Genomic DNA, 21922 nt, shown 5'->3' with positions numbered 1-21922 from the left:
TGACTTTCCTTCTACGATGGTCTCTGGAAATATGGGATATGGATAGAAGCAATATTGAAAATAGTAATATTTAACAACCAGTGTCAATGAAGAGACTCGCTATAAATAACCAGTGTGGCCAGACTAGTGTATACCAGGTAAATATCAGTCAAGGGTAGAAGGACAGCTTATATGACCTCATGAAGGGAGAGGGGTCCTCAGTTGGACTCATTGTCCTCTGGGCCCTCGCTGATCTCTGTGGCAGAGTGACACTTTTATCTGGCTATATTCAGATTTCTGGATCCCACCACTGGAGCACGTGATCCTGGTCATTGGCCTCCTATTTTGATATCTGTAAACACTGTAACCTCTTGACTATGTCAGTCCAATGTATACTCAGAAACTCTGTGTCCTCCCCCACACTTCATACAAAGACCATGAAGAATCCTCAGCTTTCTGTAGCTGCCTTTTTGCCATCCTTTTAGGGCTAGAATGGGCATGCACCTAATTAGGCTGGACTTCTCCAAAGAGTCCATATTCTCCCTCATGCTGGACCACTAATCCCAGTGTCTTCAGACCTCCTCAGGTTCCCTATAAGTCCCTTCTCCTCTTCACTGCTCCACTAAAGTGCAATCCTGGAAAAAATGGGTGTACAAAGATGAGAGCATAGCATCTAACCCTTTGATCAACCTATACCCCTATCATAATGTCTCAAGACCTCCTGTATTCCTGGCCAGAAGGGTCCAGTGCTGGACTCTTCCCTTTGTCCTTTCCTTGCTGACCTCCCCGCCTAGGTGGAAGAGTTGCCCTTTTGCATTGTGGAAGAAACCCCATCATCTGAATCCTTCTGGCATGATCCCTGATATAAAGAAGATAACATGATTTAGAAAAATCCCCATTTCTTAATGTCTGATTTTCATAACTATTTTGTTTCTAACTCAGCATTGACACTTCAACCTGATCAATGGCCAATTTGTCCTACGGTGCTCCCATACTTTCCGTCCTTGGGTTAGTTAACAAACCTCAGACTTGGCCCTGAAGGCTTCAAGGAGCAAAATTTTAAAAAGAAATAAAATAGCATTGCTTTAACTTTTGGAAACACTACCATTTTAACCTAAACAGAGAACTTTAATTTTTCTCAGAGAAGCTATTTCAATTCCATCTCAGAGCTGTAAAAATAAATAAATCTAAGCTTTGTGGAATAATTAGAGAAAACAAAGCCAACTGTCATGAAGAAATGTATAAGATTAAGAAAATCATCTGCATTGTGCTAAAAAAATCAATTACTGACCAATTTACCTGAGCAGCAGAGGATAAAACTAAGAGATTATTATTTGTGCTTACAAAACACATAGGAGCTTAATTAAATTGCCCATCAAAGTCATTCTAACATATAGGAAGGAATGTGACCAATGCTAATGAAACAGATTTGAGACCTGCCTACATTATTCAGACCATGTCTTCCAATCACCATCTCAGAAGGCCAAATTGCACAGTGGACACATTTCACACCGTCTATTCAGGCCCAACAGAAATTCCTGTATCCTCCAGCTCTTAAAAATGAAATTTCCCACGCTAAAAATGAGTTTTTTATTAGTGTTTCACAACATGCCAGGAGAGTGTCCTCCGCTCTTGGACAAAATGAGGAGCTTTCTGACAAGGTAATGCCACTGTGTGGCGGGGTGGGGGCGGGGGGTGGAGGGGGGAGGGGGGAGGCGGTTCTGAGACAAGGAAAAGGCAACCTGAGGAGGCCATCCTCCTTAGAATGCCTCCACCTCTTTTCAAATATTTTGAAGCTCAATAAAGCTTGGGAATGGAACTGAGAGATTTTTTACTTATTCCATTTCTTCTACTCCTTGGACCCAAGTCCAGTTCCCCCAAAGTTAAACCTAGAACAGCATCTTGAACAACAATATTGAAATGGAGCAAACACAAAAATTTTCCAAACCATATTAGGGTGTTAATCACCCTGGGTATTGGGGCATGGCAATAGGATTTTAATAGGGATCTAGAAAACTAGTGCAATTAGATCTATACTTTTGTAACAGTGCAGATCCATTCTCTGTGCTAAGTATACTATTTGGTAAGAATATTTCCCATGTTTGTAAGACTCCAATGAAACCATGTGCACAAACATGTTTTGTACATTGTAAAGCATTCCAGAAGCATTCCAGGATTACTATTGCTGCCGTTGATAGTAGTGTGCTAGCACAACATCATAAATAACTCTCCTGAGATGGTGTTCCTGTACAAGGGCATTGGATGGGGGCCCTGGATCGTGCTCCCACTCTGGTGATAGATAATCAGCTGTGTGTTTCTAATCATTCAAAACACCTCTCAGTGACTCCGTTTCTTTTAAGTAAAATGAGACCTACTGTACTCATTCCTCAGCCTTCCGGGCTGCTTTTGTTCTCTTCTCTCCCATTGCATATAGTGTCTCCTGAAAATTGGCAAAGCTTGACAGCGTTTACCAAGACAGATGTCCTCGCCAGGATTTTCTGAACAGGCTCCCCATCACCCTTGCAGGCTCGGCCTCCGTCTCCCACCAGGTGGGGGCGCCGGAAGAGCTCTCAACGCCCTTCCCGATCTAAAGTTCTGCATATCTACATTCTTGATGATAATTACAAACAGGAAGCATGTGTTTAGCATAAAATCGGTGTGTGTTTTTCCCCCCAATGCCACAAATGGCTGAAATGCTTGCTTTTCAACGTCCTATTAAGCACATCTTCGTGGAGAGCGCCCCTGGGGGCTTGACATCCTCTCTTTGGCACGATGGAGCGATTCATTAGCCACTACTGCATCCTTCTTGGAGCTAGCATCAGCGAACAAACCAGCTGTCTCTCACGAGAGAGTATTTAAAGTGAATTTGCAGTGAATCACTCTGAGCTTTCTTGGAGCATCTTGGTCACTGGCACCATGTGACATTGTTCTCTTTCAATGGGCCCCTTAATGGGTGGCGGATGACAGAATGGTCGCATTGACGCGAGCAATAAATAAGCACTGGTCCACCTGAATTTTGACAGACTGTTCATTTAATGTCATCGTTGACTGTGAAAGACAAGGTTGCTTGAGATAAAAACATCCCTGCGCACACTGGGTGGCCATTAGCTCTGTGCTCTGGGTCTCCTAGCAACTGACTTGCATTTACATGTCCTTCCAGCGCAGTTAAGCATCAACACCAGCTTGTATTGCCATCCCTCACCCATCACAAAATCAACTCGAGGGAATAATTTACCATAATTTTGTCTCCGCAGAACATTAACCTCACGACTGTACTCCAGGCAGCATTTGCATCCTCTTTTCATGTCAGACAAATGTACAAAGGAGAAGGTGTCGTTAGAGAAGAAAATTGCCCATCCCTTTCAGGTGTTACAGACATCAAGCTGTTTTGAGTGATCTTTTTCTAATATTCTGGAACATTCTTTAAGACCGACCGTTCTCAGACACCAGCAAGCTGTTTACCAATTGCAGAGATTGGTCCACTTGATTTTCTATACATCGAGATACCTAAACTGTGAATGCCCACAAAATGCATGAAAGCCCTTTGTGCTGGAGCTTCCTGGGTTTCTGCAGAGAGAATTTTGCAGGATGAGTCATGCTGGCGAAGCTGCAGTTAAGGCTGCGGGAGGAAAAGGAGCATATTTACAGGACAACCATAGGGAAATAACCCACCTAAAAAACTCAAACATTCCTGCTTTTACAAAAATGTGTTTACTTGTCAAGTAGGATCACAGAATTATCAACTGGAAAACAGTTTTGACTCGTGTACTTAATCCAGAAAGAAAATGCTGAGGCCAGATAGTTTATGAGACTTGCTCAAGACAACATAGTTGATGAGTGGCAAAGGGAAGACTCCAACCTGGTGCCAAGCTTCATACTTTAGCTTTTGAATCACATGATCCTGCTTCCGCACAGCTCTGGTTCTCTATCTCCTCTCCTTAAACTGACTTATCCGTGTGAGGAAAAGATAGGCAGCCGCACTGGGGTACATGAGAAAGCTATCCTACCCTCTTTAACGTGGATGCCTTCATGTAAACTTCACACATTTGTAAAATAAACAGGGAACGATGATTACTTTACATATGTGATATTTTTGATGTGGTCACTGTATACTCGGGGGATTCAAAAGCGGACACGGAGTTCATCTTTTGGCAAATATTTTGAAGGATACTGTTTTAAAAATAAATCAACAAATGCAGCTGCAAACAACAAAGCACATTTTGAAGCCACAAGCGTTGCTCTGGAGAGAGAATCAAAATGAAAGCCATGCGGCCAGCCGTCGTTTATGACCTGTCTTTAGCGCGTAGGCCACTTGATGGCAGTGTTCCTCGGCAAATGAACCGTAAAACCAGCTGCAGTGTCCCAGAAAAACAAATCTGAGCCAATGCAGATAAGACGTGATTGAGATGAAATCACAAATATGGATGAAAAATTGGGGTTTTTTATCCACATACACCGTATCTTTTCTGATCCTATTTTCCTACAATGGATTTCTCTGTTCAGAATTTGCCATGGTTTTATGATGTTATAGAATGAATTTCAAGACACCAGTGTCAAACACATACGTAAATATAATCATTATTATATGGGGGAGAGAATTGTCTGTTTACTGTTTGCTTTCACACAATGATGTTAAGAAGAGCACCTAAAAAAATAAACTAAGCATGTTTTGTACCGTGTGTCTTCAGATTCTTCTTTTCAGATTGTTATTTTTTGATGAGTCTCTGTCTTTGGGTGTGGGAAAGCAAGACGAGCTTGCTTCTCATGCTCACAATTTTTCTCTAAGGCTGAAAATACTCCCTATAAGACCAGAGTAAGATTTCCTGAGTCTCTTCTAAAAAGGCGTGAAGCCACAGATGGAGGTTAAAACAGCAGCTACTGTCAGTCAAGGCCCCAGGCAAGACTGTGAAATCAAAGATTTGTTCCTGTTTCCCAGCTCTGTTCCTTTCCAGTGTCTATATGCTGCCTCTTGATAGCTCCAGGGGGTAAAAGAGCTAGGCTCATCCTCCAGCTCTTTCTTCTATTTCTTGATCCCTCTTCGGTGGATTTGGTATTTTAAACATGCGTTGTAAGCTTTCTATAAATCTCAAAAGAATGAATGTCAGTCATCTGCAAGGGAATATTTTGGGACAGGCATGCAATGTACACCTAACTTTTACAGCTAATAGCCTTGTCCAAAAGCTATCTGATGACTCTCTGGGCTTGGCTGGCAGCCCTCCCACAATTCTACAATTATTGAGTTGTTATTATGTGTCTGACACTGATATACTCAGGAAGAAAGATGAGTAGGATGCAGCCCCGATCTCAGGAATTTTATAGTCTAATCCAAGAAATTAGACATTACTGACTACACAAGTCAGAACAGAATATACTGTGAGAAAAACACAAAACACAGGAGGTTGAGAGGCTGGGGCATTGTAGACGGAAGCACGCACACCTTTTAGTGTAAGGAGAGAGTCATTAACATAATTTATGGTCTATTCTATTCCATGAGCAGCCTTGATTACGAAAGTGGCTCTCAAACTTGGAATCTTCAGGAATACTTGTTAGAGCACAGACTGCTGGGCCCCTTGAAGTTTGGGTGAAACCCGAGAATTGGCTTAATGCCAATGCTGTGTTCTGGGAACCACACTTAAGAACAACTGCTTTATGGGCTCTATAGAATATTTGCCAGGTTAGAGAAAGTCGCCTCATCCTAAGGATTGTACTGCAGAAATACCTCCTGAGTCTCTCTTCCTTCATTATTGTTTCTATATTTCAATGATAAAAAATATCAGATAATTTAGTTATCTTACCCACATGCCAGTTTGGGATAAGACCCATTTTACTGTTGAAAATATGTTGTGCATAATGATATAAACTGAATTTTAAAATGTGTTTCATCTTTGCCATAGAACTCGTTGATTTGAAACTGTTTGTTAAGCAATTATAATCAGTTATTGGGGGTTAAAATTACTTAGAATACTGAAAGAAATATACAAAAAAACAAGGAAAAATTTTTAAACGATAATGACCAAGTTGCATGAATATGTCATTTGGTAAATTTTATTTCTTTAAAAATATCAAAACATGAAGCTATTAAGTGCTACAGTCTACTTATATCCTATTTTTATATTTTAGCAAAAAAAAAAATACAAATGGCTAAGACAGATAAAGGGTGGGGCAAAAGCAGGTTTACAGTGAGTACATGAAGAGTTTATTCTTGGATTATTGTTTATTCTTGTATTATATATTTTTCCATATGAACAACTGTAAACCTACTTTTGCCCACCCTAGTATATGGCTGGAGCAATCAATAAATTGAATAACCAAGAAAAGCTAAAGTGCTAAAGTTCACAACATGAATGCTCTTGGAAGCTAATGTGAGGTCAGGAAACTGTATCAACCTGACCCTATGGTCTTCAGTCTGGGCCATATCAGTCACACTGTGCCTCAACTTTTAGCAGATACCATACATGAAAATCCAGCCTTACCAAAAAAAGGTCATAATTTATTGAATATTAAATCTGGACGGAGTTTTTGAGATTACTGGTGACTTTATTTTACAGTGGAAGAAGGTGGAGTCTAAAGATTAAAAAAAATATGCCCAAAGCCACCCAGTCTCTCCTTTCCAGCCCTCATCACACCTAACTTGCTAGCCAGTGAGCAAACAGCCTTCCCTTCTCTCCTTCCACAGATCATTCATGGCCAGAGACCACAGGGGGCATTTGGCATTTGCGTACACCAGCCCTTGAGTCCCTCCCTATTGTTCTCCATCTGTTGGCTCTGTCCCTCCAACAAAGATTGCAAATGCCTCAAACGCAGGGGCCGCGTCTTCGTCCCTATCCTGAATTCCCCTCGGATACATTAAGGGGCTGATTATTCCATTTAGATATATAAAAAAAAGGAATCTCCAAATGACAAAAGCATTCACAATGGGATCTGTATTCTATAGGCTCTTTCAGGGTGCAAGAGCGAGGGCGGCCAATCGCGCTTCCCTCCTTAATGGGGGTTTATTGTGCGGATGAACAGGACGCAGCCTCTGCAGCTGCACACGCAGCCAGGCCCCACCGGGGACTCTTCACCGCCTGCTATTGTCCTGGATGAACCTGGAGCTCCTGCAGCCCGCAGCTGCTTTCCTGACTTCACTGCTTACCCTCTCGGTGCCTGGGGTCCTTAACCTTCAAAGTAGAGATAATAATAATAATGATGCCTACCTCATTGGCCTGTTGTGAGGATTAACTAGGTTGACATGTGTAAAGCCCTTACAAGGGCGTCTGGAGCAGAGTCAATGCTAGAAGATGTTAGCCGTCATTATTCATTCAGCGCAGCCCCACGCATCTCCTTGAAGATGAGTGTTCAGGCGCCTCTGAATGATAGAGGCGCAAAATTCCCTTTTTGTCTTCTTTGAGAAGTTGGCTTTCCTCCCCTCTTAAAATCCCCTCCCCTCTTCATAGTTTCTTCTCACTGGTATCATTACTGCCCTGGTGGAGAAAATCAGCTCACTACCCTTCATGTCAGAAAAGGCCTCAGGAGCAACCAATTCCATGGAAACTCACTGGTGAGCCACCCTTTATTCTAGTGCCAAACAGCTGGAGCATCGAGAGAGGAAATAGAGGACTTATCAGATTGGCCTCCTTGTACGAGGCAGTTTGATTTTCTCTACTTGAGAAGTGTTTTTGGCAAATCTTGACTTAACTCTAGCATGCCTAGGTTATACGCACTATGTGGAAAGGGAAATAGAAATTTCCAGGAGGACCGGAGTGGAGTTTTATGCATAGACCTGTGTTACCCTGCAGAAGTGCTCTTGGGGCCAGCTGCAAATCTTGCTGAAGCTAACAGTGTTTCATCATTCTGCAAAGAGGGTCCCTTGTAGTTAACCCCGCTGTGGAATTTGGAGCCTGGCCTGAGCCTCTTCCCTCCAGGCGGTGCACGTGGCCCTTGGCAGAGCGTCGTCAGAGCCCCTACTAGTGAGAGCTGACTGCTTTCCCCTGTGAGGAAAAGCATTGCATTGCAGTCAAATGCAAATCCACTGACAGGCACTGCAGTTCCGGAGGAATCAGGGGGAAACAGAACTTCTGCAGATTGCTCAGGGTTCCACACAGGACCGACTGCGCATGGGTGGGGCCCAGTGCAAAACAAACATGCGAGACCCCTGGTTCAAAAATTAATAAGACTTTCAAGATGGTGACAGGAGAACATTAATCCAAGTGCTGGGTCATTCAGAGCCTAAGGGCCTGCACAGCTGCCCAAGTCTCAGGCCCATGAAGGTGGATTTGATTCCATGTGTCATTGAAAAATGGCATTTTTGACTGTGATTTGAACACATCATGTGGCCTATGGGGAGAGAATGTGAGTGCAGATATCAACCTTGTTTGTCCAGTTCCTTCAGCCCTTGGAATTGACCACAGGATGCAAGGGGGTGGGGAGGGGGGGCATCAACGTGGCATGTGTTAACCCCACCCAGTTTTATTCCTGATGTTACAAATCGTCACCACCATTGCACATCCACACACCTCCCTTTGCTGTGAGTCTGAGGACACCCACTCTCCCTCTCTGGTCCTTGTACTTTCTGCTCTGTGTCCAGTAAGAGCACCAGCTCAATCCTGCTACCAGTTGTGCAAACTTGGCCAAGTTATTTATCTTTCTGTGCCTCACTTTCTCCATGTGTAAAACTGTGGATAACAATTGTACCTGCCTAAGAAAACACTGTGAATAGACATAAAATATTTAGAATTGTCCCTGGTACACAGGTATTAAGTGTTGCCACCTTTGCCGCAATGACATCAAGTCCTCTGTTGCTACCACCACTGTCCTCTAAGCTACTGAAGTTTATGTTGGAGCATCCCTCTATTGATACAAGAGGGCTTTGGGCCAGGACTTTAAATTCATTAAGGACCAAAAATGTGGACATTTGTTTTTATTTCCAAACTAGAGGCCCAGTGCACAAAATTCGTGCATGGGGTCCCTCAGCCCAGCCTGCACCCTCTCACAATCTGGGACCCCTCAGGGGATGTCTGACTGCCAGTTTAGGCATGATCCCACCCGGATATCCCTCTCCCAATCTTGGACCACTGGCTTCTAACCGCTCACCTGCCTGCCTGCCTGATCACCCCTAACCACTCTGCCTGCCTGCCTGATCACCCCTAACCACTCTGCCTGCCTGCCTGATCACCCCTAACTGCTTCTGCCTTGGTCCCCGCTGCCGCAGCTTTGTCTGGAATGATATCCGGAAGGTCGTTTGACTGTCTGGACTAATTAGCATATTACACTTTTATTATTATAGATGATACATATAGTCACAAAGAGGCACAGGCAGCATTGGAAGGTCCTTGGTTCCTCTAAACCAGAGGTTTTCAACCTGTGGGTCGCCAACCTGTGGGTCGCGACCCTTTTGGGGGTCGAACGACCCTTTCATAGGGGTCGCCTAAGACCATCGGAAAACACATATATAATTACATATTGTTTTTGTGATTAATCACTATGCTTTAATTATGTTCAATTTGTAACAATGAAAATACATCCTGCATATCAGATATTTACATTACAGTTATGAAGTAGCAACGAAAATAATTTTATGGTTGGGGGTCACCACAACATGAGGTACCGTATTAAAGGGTCGCGGCATTAGGAAGGTTGAGAACCACTGCTCTAAACAAATGTAATTGCTAGCTGTGGATATAGTAACTGTAATACAACCCTACGTCAGTGTTTTTTCATTTTTAAATATACTGGGGTCTGAAAAAGTGGAGCTGGCCCACACAACAGTGTCAAAGGTCCCTGAGACAGCCACTCAGACCTTCCTCCTCTTTCCTTTAATTAGAAAACCAAGAACTGGAATCCACATTGTTTTGCAAATGAGGGAGCCCCCAGGAAAAAGAAGAGAAAATCACAGGGGGCCCTAGACCAGAGTTCTGGGGATCCAACGTCACTCAGACGCCTGCCCTGTTTTCTGTGGGACCGCACATGTGTTTGTCTGTAAGATGCGGTTAAGAATGTACATTCTCCTTAAGTTACAGGGCTGATTGGGGGTTGGGAAGGATTATCCACATTAGAAAACATAGTGGGAATGGAGTCAAGAGGAAAGGAAAAAGGGAGACCTTTCAGAGAGCTTTGGAATGCCGGATATCAGTGGTATCAAGGACAGATGAACATGGAAATATGGCATAAAGTAAGAGTTGAAATTTAAGGCTCTAGAAGAAAAGAAATAAAAAGTTGAGCTGACTTTGTAACCAGGATACTACACAATGAGTTATTGTGTGAATTTCTTTCTCTTGCTTGGTCATAGATTAGAAGGGAACTTGAAATGAAACATAAATATCTTTCCTAAAGGGGTATGGGGTGGGAGAAAGCCCTACCTTTCGTTTCAAATGAGTTAATGGATGAGGGAGTGCAATGAGAAGTCCTATTATGTAACTGTGAGCTTTTATCAGCCTTCCTGATTATACTCATCACCACAGCTGCAAAGCCTGTCCAAATAGCAAACAGGAATTGAGAACGTAGCTGCCACTGCAGCCTCCAAAGGTTTTATTGGCTTCCTGGAAATGCGGGGGAATCTTTAGCAAATCTGTGTACTATCTGCTGTACAGATAAAAGAGAATTTTATTGTGTGTTTGTAAACGTGGCCCTTGTCACACGTGTTTGTTTGTTTTTAACAAATATTTTAATGAAAAAATAGTCTTCTATTTGCTTAAATGTATGCATCTGAAGAGTCTTTAAAAAACACGTATTAAAAAGCTCTTGCTGCAGCATAAAGATGAGAGTTGATGTCCTCCCATAGCTATTGCTTTAGATGTTTTTTATTCTGAAATTTTATGTTATTTTTCTTTTCAAAATGGTGGCCATAATCAAAACACAATCTGTATTTAAATGTTTGCATCAGCTTTCCATTGCTGTTCAAGAAATTGTGTGTGCTCAGACACTTAGTGGTCAGATTTCATTTATAGGAAACCAGAATAAGAACTCAGAAATTGTATACCTATAATTAGAAAGAATGTATTTAAAATAAAAAAATAAAATAACTTTTTCCAAGAAGAGGCTCTTGCTGCACAGTATTAGGATGGGGCCACTCTGATTCAGAATCTGTTGCTATGGTGACCGGCCTTGGTGCCTGTGGGCTCTGTAAGGGAGGCTAGTGTGGTAATTATATAAGCTGAAGTGTTGTTGAATAACCACAGGAAGGCAGAACTGCCACAGTGCAATTTCTGGAAAACCACTATTTTAAAATTCATATATCATGACTTCTTCTTTTATATGGGAATCTACCTCTTTAGTTCTTTTTGTATATAAATCTGATAAAATGGATATAGTGGAATATAAAATTTACTGTTTTGAACATCAGAAATAGGCCAAATGAACCATATTATATGCTAATGAATTTATTTTCAATAATTCTATTTTGTTATAAATGGACAATGATTCACAATTACATGGCTTATTGTTTCTCATAATATGCCACATGTGACTTAATCCTTTTCTTTAAAATGTAATATATAATAATGATAAAAGTGTAAGTATGTAATTAATTAGAACAATAAATTGATTCCACTGTTTAAATAAATAAATTAAACTGAAAAAGATGTTTAAGAAGAGGAATTCAAATTTTCTCATTCTTTTTCACATTTTACATTTAACATTGTCACATGTGGTGCTAGGTCATACTTCTAGGATGATTTTCAACCAGTGTGCCACAAGAATTTTTAAAACATGCAATACATGACGGTTTAGTCAGGCACACTGACCTCTTTCCCTTAAATTGTGTAAAAAAAAAAAATGACAACAGTCAACACAACAATAGCCATCTGGTGTAAATAAATAAAAAGTATACCTATTTTTTGGTCATATAGGCAAAAAAATATATTTTTTGGTTGGCTGCAGAATTTTAGTAATTGCTTTATATGTGCCATGAGATAAAAAAAGGTTGAAAATCACTGTTCTAGGATGTAGATCATTATTTGATATATAAGTAACTGGTTTCAGGTGATGATGTAATGTTAACATTTTTTAATTCACAAATAGCTATTTACTGAGAAAACTAGATATTTCCCTTGAACAAGTCTTTTCACCTCCTCAAGTCTTCCGTTTCCTCACTATAAAATAAAAGTTTATACTGAAGGCCTTTCCAGCTCAAAACATCCATCATTCCAAAACTCACAAGATAAAGTAGACTGCCTATAAGTAATTTAGTATTTTTACTTTGAACTAAGAAAAACTATTTTCTCAGAACTGATCATTTCCCAACACTGTGCTAGACATTTTACATATATTACCCCTGGCACTGCAATGCAGGTGCTATATTCTCACTTAACAAACAAAGAAACAGGTTGTATAATTTGAATCTCTCCAACTCAAGTTTCAGGTACTTTGCCGTGAAGAATCTTCAGCTATCTGTATGAATGATGAGTTTTTTGTGTGTGATGACAAAGAAATGGAAAGTACGACTGTATGACATGTCAAAAACTCGGAGAGCATTGATTTTTTAAATTATTAAAGAACTCTAGAATCAAAGTGACAAAAGATTAAATTGAACTGTCAAGAAACACGAACTTCCAGATTCATGCGAAGGAATGGGATGTAGAAAGTGGACACATCTGAGTGCAAGAACAATACTAAAAATGGGACTCGTATTGTGAGTCCCCATTCGCTTACTGCTCATCGGTACCCCTTTATGTCTAGTCATACTCAAGTGATTAATCATGGGTTTAGGTCTGATCAATTGAACTTTATAAAAATTAAATGCTGGTAAAAATAATCCTTATAGTAAGCACTTAAAATGACAGATATGACTTAGTGTGGGCTTTCTTCGTTAATCTGAGCGTTTTTCCTATTAACCCGCTGAAAGCACTTTCTCCCTGTATTTGAAGATGAGGCTGATAATGATGCTACCATTCAGGTGTCCACATTTATTTACAAAACCATTGTGTGCTCCACAGGCTCCTTCTATTACGTACATGGTCTTGTGTCCAGTAAGTCGTTTTATACACTTTATACTGCATCAATAATGGGGCCATTATTGTTTTGTCCGTGGAAGAGGCCCCCAAATGCTTTACAACATAGTGAATGCAATCCTGCCTCTTTATCTTGGAGACTTCTTTGCTTCAAGTCCCAATGTTATACCCCATCTCGGTTTTTGTTGTTGTTGTTGTGTGAAAGAGTGGTCTGATGACAGATTTCATTTCCCAGAATTTATTACCTATTGTGTATATTGCGGTTCAGTCACAATGACCCCATCTGCATTTAGGTTGAATGGGGGGGGGGCCCCACCTTTACCCAATTTAATAAAAAAAATAATGAGGCCACTCAAAGCTCATAGATGTGTCAGCACTATGAAAAGGGTCTATAATCAATGCAAATGTGAGGTTTTCCTGCTTTGTGGAGCGCAGAGGTTTGACACCCATCTCTTCTGCTGGGTCAAATCAGCCTTCCTCTTTGCATTGAGAATCTAATGAAAGGTATGGACTCTCTTCTTCCCTCAAAAAAAGAAGAAAAAATGCATGTGGCTGGATAATTTATTGAAATGTTAATTGGTGGGTTGTTTCATGCTCTGTTTTTACCTCCCTCCTGTTCCTAGAATGTGGTCAAGCTCTTGAGATGTGAATGGTGCCCCTGAGGTTGTGTAGAGCATAACCTGCCAATCCATTCATGGGAGGCCTCCCAGAAAATTTGGGAACCTTTGTGCTGGCCAAGGATGGGGCCGGGAGAGTATCAATAATGACCATGCCGCTGGTCATTGGCAGATGGGGCCTTGAGGTCAAGTTTAATTTGATTTAAAGTTTATTAACGAATGTGATGTTTTTGCACACTTATATATAAATGTAAGTTCCCATTCTCTCTACAGTTTTATGCGCCCACACACAAAATTTCACACAGTATTTCTGAGGATTTGTGACCTTTATCCCCAACTCATCCTACCCTACTCCCTGAGGTCAATAGTAAGAACTTTAACATTTTTTTAAGTACTTCCTATTGAGTTTTAGTAAAGAATAATTCATGTCTTTTTCATGAAGAGGATCAAGGGTTAAGTGGTTAAATAACTTTCTCAAAGTCACAAAAGCTGCATTGATAGAGGCAGGATTTGAATCCAGACATCAGTAAGGTAGTGGGAAGCTATACATTTGCCACAAAAGTCACTGTTCAAGGATGCTGATCTCAGGACTGCATTTCATTTCTTTTATTTTCCTTCGTTTCCTAAAAATACCCTGAACCCTGAACCTAGTGAGAATGCACCCAATTCCCATGCAGGGATCAGTCACTATTCACTCTGACGTGTTCAAGAGGCCCCTCACTGCATGACTTTACCTGCTAGATCCAGCTCCCCACCAAACCGCCCCACCTCTTAGAAGAACCGTGTGGCCTTGACTGGCTATTGCACCTCTCTCGGACTTCAAGATTCCTTATCAGTGAAATGGGGATGATGATAATACTGATAACATGCAATTGCTGTATGAATTATGTAAAAAGCAGGGCAGATTAATTACTTGGCATAGGGCTTAGGACATACTAGGAGTTCAGGAAATGGCAGCTCCTTGTTATAACTAACTGCCTTGTTCTCATTGTGAGGACTTGCTCTCAGTTGACACTTCTTTAAAAACAGAGAAGGCTGTAGGCCTGGGAGGTCTTCTGTGACTCCTTCAGGCTTGTACATCCTACCTTTGCACTCCCATAGCATATTGAACATATTTCTTTGTTGCTTTTCGGATTCCATCAAAATTTTGTTTCCACATATTTGTTTCCCCTAACTAGACTGTTTGCATCATATTGATCTTTGACATCATGGTATTCTGTGTAGGAGCAAGCCAGGGCCTCTAGGGGGCACCATTCACGTTGTGCTAATTGTAAATGGTAGCCCCCCACCCCCATTCCCCACAGTTGTGCCTTGCTATCACCTAGGTATGTTCAGAGAAAATATGGCTATAATAATAATGACTGTAGGAATACTAGATATGAAATCATATTTGAAAATGGAATAGAAAAGAATGAAGTACTGCATTTTTAAATATTTTCCCCCTTGTATTCATCCCCCCCCCCCCAGCTTTATTGAGATCATTGGCATATGAGTACTAATCATTTTTCTAATTCTTCTAAGGTGTCATTTCATTTTTTTCTGGAACAGAAATCATGGACTATAGTAGTATTCCTAAAGGTAACACTCATGTTAGCCATCAGGTGTAATAAAGATTTTATTAGAGGTTCTTTATAGGATTGAATGTAGAGTTTAATATGGAGGAAAATAAGTTATCATTGATGATACACACAAAACTTCTCCACCTTTCCCTAGTCTGTGTGAATTGGGATCATTATAAGTCAAGATTGATAACATAAAGTGGCTTCAAAGCTGGTGCACATAACCCCTATCCCAGCAATTTAAACAGATTCTCAAAAAGCTGAAAAGAATCCTGATTTCATTCAATTGACTATTGATGTGACTCATGGAGAGAAAGGTTGACTATTAACAAAATTGTCGGCTTGAGGAAAGGTTTCAGAGAAGGAAAATGAAAAGCATTTAAATTTTAAAATGTAAATTAAGCTTTTAGCTTTAGAACAAAATATAATTCAGGCCAGACTAATTTCAAATTTATGATAATTTCATTAGCTGCATTGAAGCTTTCCTTGATCCAATCTGAAAAAGAGTAGTTTGCTAATTAATAACTACAAAATATGGGAGATATTTATGGCATTGTTTTCAAGCACTATTTGCATTTGTTGTTCTTAAGCACCATTTGCTCACAAGCTGCTAATTATAATTTTAATTCATTTATTAATCTAGGTCTAACAGAATCTCCAGTAATGTTTTACTATTCATTACTGATGTTATTGTAATTACTTTAAAATCATATAAATGCATTTATGTTTAAATAATACAATTCAGGATTTTTAACATAATTAAACTTCATTTTTGGGTATAGACTATGAGTTAGCTTTTAATTTACTCAAAAAGATTTAACAGACAACCTCTAAATTCACACTCTCAACTGTATAGTGAACGATTAAACTGCTATGAAGTAAATAAATAAAACATTCTTGTAATATTGAAAACCTGTCAATGATTTTTTATTAGGCTATAAAACTTATGTCTATCTGTTTTAAACTCATACTCATCAGATAAATAATTTGTTTAAGCTATCTAATGCAATAGGGTCTTTCCTCTTTAAGTAAAATACTTATATGGCTCTGGCCAGTATGTTCAATGGTTAGAGTGTGAGCCCATGCACCAAAGGGTCTTGGGTTCAATTTCTGACAAGGGCACATACCTGGATTGCAGGTTCAATCCCCAGCCTCGGTTGGGGCAAGTGCAGGAGGCAACCAATCTATGTGTCTCTCTCATATGGATGTTTCTCTATCCCTCCCTTCTTCTCTTCCTCCCTCCCTCCCTTCCTTCCACTCCCTCTAAAAATCAGTGGAAAAAATATCCTTGGGTGAGGACTAACAACAACAAAAAATCCTTACATGCCCACAACTGTCATAATTATTTACTTTTATAAGTTATGTTACTTTTAGTGGTAAAACGGTAATAGTAATTATTGTAATGGATGATTAAGTTAAAGACAACTTATATCAACCCATGGTTGTTTTTCAAAATGGTACTTTTTTTCCTATTTCATTAGTCATAGAGAACTCACTGAACCTCCAGTCCTCTCTTAAACCTTTGATAAATCTTTTTAGAAGTCCCTCTGTGACCCTCCTTCTTTCTGTTTTCTCTGGGTTTCCCTTGGGATTCTCACCTAAATTCTTTTTTTTTCTCTGACCAAACAATTTTATGGTCACTAATTTAAGTTAGGGATATTTTAGCAAGTTCTGCTACAAAAAAAGGATAAATTGTTTAAATGAAGAACTTTCATAGTGAACTGTGCAATTTCCTTTGATTTTTATTTTTGTTTTTTAATTTTCATTGTTGAAAGTATTACATAGGTCCCCCACCCCCCTGTCACCTAAATTCTTTCTCTTTCTCCTTCTCATTCACTTTTCATCTTAACTGTTGCCATGGAGTCAACCATAGTAACGATTCCCAAATCAATAGCTGTCGGATTTTTCACAAGCAGCTCAGTTTGTCTCTGTGGTATTTCTTTATATATGCAAAGTAAAACATATCCCAGTTTTAAATATTCAAATGCTTCAATAATTGATATTTTTGCTGGAATTAATATTGCTTTGCATATGGTTTTCTCATTCTCAATAAACATGATTTGTTAAATGATTTTTAAATGTTTTAGTCTTATATTTTATGTCTTTTCCATAGAACAAATTTATAGAAATAAACATTCTTTATACCCTGGTTCTAGATGACAGACTGCTTTCTTTAACCAGAGCATTCGGAAAATACCGGCCCAGCAGAACAGAAACACTTTAACCATACCTGCCTGATCTTGGGGTGAACACTCAGGGGAAAAACACTACACCCTGCCTTCACCACAATAGGTACTGCAGTGGCAGAGCCAGTGGGCAAAGTTCTATCTCCACTCTTTCCCTCTATGGCAGTGATGGCGAACCTATGACATGCGTGTCAGAGGTGACACGCGAACTCATTTTTGTTGTTGTTGATTTTTCTTTGTTAAATGGCATTTAAATACATAAAATAAATATCAAAAATATAAGTCTTTGTTTTACTATGATGGCAAATACCAAAAAATCTTTATATGTGACACGGCACCAGAGTGAAGTTAGGGTTTTTCAAAATGCTGACATGCTGAGCTCAAAAGGTTCGCCATCACTGCTCTATGGTAATGAGGATTGTGCCCTGTGGGCAGAACTCTGACTTCTCCAGGCCCTCTTGTAGCAGCAGGCAGTGCTCCTCCCTGCAGAGTTTTTGGGCAGAACTCTGACTCTGACTTTCCTCCTGCAGTAACAGGGAAGTGCCCCTTGCCCACAGAGCCTGTACTGCAGGACTCTGACTTATAAAGCCCCACTTCAATTACTGAGAGGTGGCCCTCCCCATGTGAGTCAGAGGATGAAACCTTGTCTTCCAAACTCTGCCATGCAATAAAGAGGTGGTACCCCTACACCTACCCATTCAGTTCTGAGACTGTGGGGTGCAGTGCTGTCATCGGGGCAACACACAAGCAAAAAAGATCAGAATAACACGGCAGACTTGATCACCTGAACTGACATTTGAGCTATAACACGCAGAAAGAGTATTAGGATATGCGTTCTGAACCTAAACAAGTTGATAAAGAAGATTTAATAGGAAGCAGGGTCTTATAATACAATCCTCAAAATGTCCAGAATACAGTACAAAATGATTTGTTGTACCCCAAACCAGGAAAATCTAGACTCAAATAAGAAAAGACAATCAACAGCTGATAATACCTAACAAATATTGGATTTGTGTATGCTTTAACAAGCAATTATGAACATTTTGAAACAAATTTAAAAAACAGAAAATATCAGCAAAGAAACAGAAGATGTAAAGAAAAACTAAATGGAAATTCTAGAACTGAAAAATACAATAAACTAAATAAATTCACTGGAGCCCTGGCTGGTTTGGCTCAGTGTATAGAGTGTGAGCCTACAGACAGAAGGGCCCTAGGTTCAATTCAGGTCGAGGGTAAATGCCTGGATTGCAGGCTCGACCCCCTGTGGGGGGAGTGCAGGAGGCAGCCAATCAATGATTCTCTCTCATCATTGATGTTTCTCTCTCTCTCTCCCTCTCCTTCCTCTCTGAAATCAATAAAAATATAGATTTTAAAAAATTCACTGGATGGGTTCAATACCAGAATGGAAAGGACAAGGATAGAATCAATGAGGTTTAAGATAGGTCAACAGAAATTATTCAATTAAAAAATAAAAATAATAATTTTATTTGAATAAATTGATTCCTAGAGACCTCTGGTTAATAAGAGACCTAACATTCATGTCATTAAAGTCCCAGAAAGAAAGAAAAGGGAATGAATATTTGAGGAAATGGCTAAAACCTCCCCAAATTTGATTAAATATATAAACCTACAATTCAAGACACTGAGTGAACCACAAAGCAATCCATATCTAAATACATCATAGTCAAAATTCTGAAAATTAAGAGAAAAACTTTTGAAAGTACCTAAAAAAGAACCAATGTATTACCTGCAGAGAAACAATGATTCAAGTACATAATAGCTGATTACTCATTAAAAATCATGGAATTCAGAGAAAATATTACAAAATTTTTCAAGTGCTAAAAAAAAAAAAAAAAAAAAAGAATTTTTGACCCCAAATTCTAAATCCAGTGAAAATAGACTTCAGGAATAAGAATTACACATTTGAAGATTTTTTTAAAAGCTAAGAGAATTTATCACCAGCAGAATTAAAGAAGAGCAAAAGGAATTCTTCATACAGAAAGAACATGATACCAAAAGGAAACTAAGAACATTGGAAATGAAGAAAGAACAACTTAATGGGTAAATACATGGGTAAGTCCAATAGGTTATTTTTTCCTTGCAATTTTTAAAAATTTGTTTAACAGTTAAAAGTAAAAATTATAACAATGTCTGATACAGTTCTCAATGTATGTAAAAGTAATATTTTAGACAACTATTACATCATACAGGGGAGGGTAAAATGAACTGAATGATGGTGATTTAGCCACATCCCACTTAAAGTGATAAAATATTGATAATAGTGGGAACAACCAAGATGGTGGCATAGGTAACTGCCTCTCACAACAACATCAAAACTCCAACTAAAAGACAAAACAAATATCATCCAGAACCACAGGAAAGCTGGTTGAGTGGAAGTTCTACAACTAGAAGAAAAGAAAAAAGTGCATTGAGACTGGTAGAAGGTGAGGAGGTGCGAAAGTGTGGAGGTACAGAGGTGTGCGCAAAACGGGCTGGCAACTGGGTGTGCTATTGTGTTTTTTTTTCAATTGGGAGGGAGATACAAGCTCCTGATTGCTCTAAACTCCAGTTCTGGGTGAGACTCTGGGGACCCAGACTCACACAGGGAGAAACTGGACTGTCTGGCATTGGTCCAGAACGTGAGGGCGGCTTTCTCTCAGAGGTACACTCAGCGATCCTTGTTCCTGCACAGGGCTGAGAGACACAGAGACCAGGGGTCCTCTCCAGGTCAGGGCTGTCTGACAGCCATTGCTGTTTGCTCCGCCCTGGTGATTCCCTGAGACCCTGCCCCACCCAATTTACAACCCCACCCAAGTTGTGCAGCAGTGCCTTTTGCATATGAATGGCCTGTCATTTTGACACCTAAAACCTAACAAACTAAAGCTAGGTCAGAGAGCTCCAAAGCTTACAAAAGAAGACCTAAGGCCCTGCAGCAGCAGCCTGCATTGCTTCACAGCTAGGCCTCATCTGGCACTTCCAAACCCCAAACAAAGAGGAGGAATCTGCAGATCTCTCTGTAGCTCCTGCTGGGTGGCCTCAGGCAGTGGCTGACTTTGCACCTCCTTGGAGATCCAAGAGTCAGTGTACCCAGTGGTCAGTGTGAGACCATAAGAGATTACAACTCTTCAGATCCATAAGCGACACACTCAGGGGGCAGACTCAGTGAGCACCAAAGCCCCTCTGAAGCAAGTCCTGCACCATAAGGGTGTCTCCAGCACAGCAGTTCTCCCATTGTAGATACAGCTGGTCCTCACAGCCAATTGGCCAGGAGGTCAATTCCTCCCAGTGATACCAACAGCAGTCAAGGCTTAACTACAACAAGACTGTGCACAAAGCCCACAAAGGGGTGCACCAAGAGCGTCCACCTCAGGTAATTGGGGAGGGTGAGCCATTGGGCACTATAGGACACCTAGCACAGAAAACCACTCTATCAACACAGGGAAGCAGCCAAAATTCAGAGACAAAGAAACATGTCACAAGTGAAAGAAATGGAGGAAAGCAAACTACTGGATATAGAGTTCAAAACCACAGTTATAAGGTTACTCAAGAATCTTCTAGAAACCTCTGAGAAATTTAGTGAGACTCTCAAGGATATGAAAAAGGACCAATCAGAAATTAAGCACACACTAACTGAAATAAAGAATAATATACAGAGATCCAACAGAAGACTAGAGGATCACAAGAATCAAGTCAAAGATTTGAAATATGGAGAAACAAAGAACACCCAACCAGAAAAGCAAAAAGCAAAAATAATCCAAAAATATGAAGATAGTGTAAGGAGCCTCTGGGACAACTTCAAGCATACCAACATCCGAATTATGGGGGTGCCAGAAGAAGAGAGAGAGCAAGATATTGAAAACTTATTTGAAGAAATAATGACAGAAAACTTCCCCTGCCTGGTGAAACAAATAGACTTACAAGTCCAGGAAGTGCAGAGAACCCCAAACAAGAGGAATCCAAAGAGGACCACACCAAGACACATCATAATTAAAATGCCAAGGGCATAAGACAAAGAGAGAATCTTAAAAGCAGCAAGAGAAAAACGTTAGTTACCTACAAGGGAGTACCCATACGACTGTCAGCTGATTTCTCGACAGAAACTATGTAGGCCAGAAGGGAGTGGCAAGAAATATTCAGAGTGATGAATAGCAAGAACCTACAACCAAGATTACTCTAACCAGCAAAGCTATAAGTTAGAATTGAAGGTCAGATAAAGAGCTTCATAGATAAGGAAAAGTTAAAGGAGTTCATTATCACCAAACCAGCATTATATGAAATGCTGAAGGGTATTCTTTAAGAAGAGGAAGAAGAAAAAGGTAAAGATAAAAATTATGAACAACAAAGTGACAACAAATACAGTGGGGCCTTGACTTACGAGTTTAATTCGTTCCGTGATGGAGCTCGTAACTCAAATTACTCATATGTCAAATCAATTTTCACCGAGTGAGACACATGATACTGGGCTGATGTTGTGGCATTCACTGTGATGTTCGCTGCGCCAACTAGCGGTTGGGTATCTGAAGCTGGCTCATAACCCGAATTTTAGCTCGCAAGTCAAAGCAAAAAATCAGCCGCGTGACGGGACACTTGTAAGTCAAGGCCCCACTGTACATATCTATCAACAAGTGAATCTAAAAATCAAGTGAATAAAAAGT

The 21922-nt window shown here is 40.1% G+C and overlaps 1 long non-coding RNA gene across 2 annotated transcripts in view; it reads right to left on the bottom strand.

Moving 5' to 3' along the window:
• Positions 1–2652: 2652 nt before the first annotated feature.
• LOC132242963 (uncharacterized) overlaps positions 2653–21922 on the bottom strand; it is a 65736-nt gene continuing 46466 nt past the window's right edge. The window contains exon 4 of one of the 2 annotated variants that reach the window (XR_009454743.1): positions 2653–3598. This is a non-coding gene — a long non-coding RNA (uncharacterized LOC132242963). Of the gene's footprint in view, positions 3599–6116; positions 7950–21922 lie in introns of those variants that run through there. The other variant, XR_009454744.1, reaches the window with a different exon arrangement.

This window comes from Myotis daubentonii, chromosome 10, assembly GCF_963259705.1.
Source record: "Myotis daubentonii chromosome 10, mMyoDau2.1, whole genome shotgun sequence".
Classification (NCBI taxonomy): domain Eukaryota; kingdom Metazoa; phylum Chordata; class Mammalia; order Chiroptera; family Vespertilionidae; genus Myotis; species Myotis daubentonii.
This window is presented reverse-complemented; position numbering and strand designations above follow the sequence as displayed.